Below are 2,452 nucleotides of genomic sequence, written 5' to 3' on the forward strand. Positions count from 1 at the left end.
GCCAATTACCACAGTTTTTTTTTTTTTTAATACTGTGATTCATTGGTAACAGAACGTTTTACTATCACTGCTAGATGAAAATCTGAACTCTTGGCGTTATAGTGCATTATTTGGCTCGAAAACATCAATATTGCACGCCAAAACTTCGTAGAGCCCGAGACTCACAAACACTAGCCAGGCACATCAGCCTATGACATCACACAAATGAACTTTATCCATGACCTTTTAGTCGTGAACGTTCGCTGGGACAGAAGGAGATTTTCATGAAGTGTTGCCCACTCTCCTAAGTGGTGAAACAAAATAGTTGGGGTGAAATACATTCAGATACTGTTATTTCAGTTATACAAATTGTAATGCTTATAAACTCGTAGCATATTAACATTATTACACACAAAATACTCAAATAATTTCAAAAGCACAAGAGTAGTATACAACTATACCCTATTTGATTGACCTGTGCAGTTCGTGTCCAGCAACGGTGCCGGCAACAACTCCTCTCTCCACCATGGCCTCTTCCTCTACTGCCACAGCCTAAGACCCGTCGAGAGGGGCTTATACGGGCAGTATGGGGCCTGAAGGAGGAGCGCAGAACATCAAAGGCACCATAAAGTGGTACAGCATGAGGGCGGGGTACAGGTTCATCCGGCGCCAGGATACTGGTGCCGATGTATTCATGCACCGTTCCGGGATCGCTGCTCCCTGTTCACGGAGCCCTTCGCTCTCGTTAGGCCAGAGCGAGACGGTCGTTTTCCACATTGTCCAGACACCGAAGGGTCCCGAGGGTAAGGGCGTCACCAGGCCAGGAGGTGCGGCCGTGCAGGGCGCTACCCATGCACAGCGGCATCCCACGGCACGAGGACCCCAGTCTGATGATCACCGATGTCCTGGAGGTGTGGACATGATCGTTGCTAATATGCATTGCGACGGCAAAGGGGTTCTGTGACGATGATAAGGTTCCACTGCTCGTTCTACTCCCCCAGTTTTTTTAGAAGAACAGACTGCCACGCCTTAGCATCCCTCAGAGCTTCGCTCGTGATGCTCGGCCAACCCGTCGTCAGTAGTGTCTTTCCAACACGCTGCAGCCTCACAAACCCCGCACAACACCGCCAAAAAGGCTGCAGCTCAATGCTCCTTTAAACAGAGCGACTGCCTCCTCCTCCACTCCCACCTCTGCCCCGCCCATGGACACCACAGACGTTAGCAACTGTCGCCCGTCGTCAGCAGCTGAGAGGAGGGCCGCCTTTTCCATCCCTTCCACTCATCAGGACGAATGCAACCATACCCTTCCTTCACCACCACCTGCTGCTGTCGTCAAGGCTGCCAATTTCTCTCCTGACGGGGCAACAGCAGAAGACCAACAGCCCACTGAGGAGGCACATGCTTCTCCCTCGTCCCCTTCAGCACCGAAGAAAAAGAAGAAAGGGAAGAAACCACAGCCACTTCCTGCTGAAGAGATGGAGACTGACCATCCGATAATTTTATCCTCTTTCTCTTCCCCTTCTGATCATCGGCAGCGTGTGACCGGCATCCTCCCGCCTGTGAGTCCCGGGACACGCGACTACCTCGAGTCCCTTACCATGACCTAACTTTGTGATTAGCAGTCCCGGTACTCAGAGGAGAACTTCGCCAACGTCATTCAGGCCCTTTACCACCTCTACACGCCTTCTGACTTCGACAGTCTGCAAGAAGATTGTCTCCTAACCACCAGCCAGACTCATCCCGAAGACTTGGCCGCGATCAACTACATCGTTTCGCGTGTCCTCCGCCACTACAGGCTAATTGGATCAAGCCAGTTCCTCCTATCCTTTATCATCACCACCTGCAGCTCTACTTGAGCCCAGTTCACCACTCGAAATTACTCTGGTGGGCCCTTATTTGGCCCGGTCCTCTTCTATCTATCTATCTATTGCCAGACGCCTCAATCCCGTTTGGGGTGGCCACAAACAAATCGCCTCCACGTCGCCCTGTTCCCCCCCATTTCACTGCCCTGCTCCCAACTCACACCACCCTCTCTCATATACCTCTCCACCCCATCCCTCCATCTCATCCTCGGCCTCCCCCTCCCTCTTCCCCCCTCCACCTCACTCACATACACTCTCTTCGTCAGTCTTTCACCCTTCATCCTCTCCACATGGCCAAATCACCTCAGCGTATTCCTCCTAACGTTTCCTATCACATCCACGCCACAACGCTCCTTTATATTCTCATTTGTCAGCCTGTCTCCTCAGAGGCTATTCTTAAATAACTCTGTTCCACTGCTCTCACTCTTGACTTGTGTCCTTCCAGCAACGTCCAAGCTTCACTTCCATACGTTAGAGTTGGTATCACAACACTGTCATGTAGTAACTTTTTTACTTCCATGCTCACTTCCCTGCTTCTTATCACTGCTTTCAAGCAACCAGCAACCTTTCTTCCCTGCTGTACCCTTTCAAGCACGTCACCTTCCAAACCT

General features: G+C 51.1%; 1 pseudogene; it reads left to right on the forward strand.

Moving 5' to 3' along the window:
* The first annotated feature begins 565 nt into the window (after positions 1–565).
* Positions 566–943, forward strand: LOC145401261 (cold shock-like protein pseudogene; annotated as a pseudogene).
* Positions 944–2,452: the final 1,509 nt, after the last annotated feature.

The sequence above is a fragment of the Coenobita brevimanus genome, chromosome 55 (genome assembly GCF_032717465.1).
Source record: "Coenobita brevimanus isolate Jiangsu-jjx chromosome 55, ASM3271746v2, whole genome shotgun sequence".
Classification (NCBI taxonomy): Eukaryota; Metazoa; Arthropoda; class Malacostraca; order Decapoda; family Coenobitidae; genus Coenobita; species Coenobita brevimanus.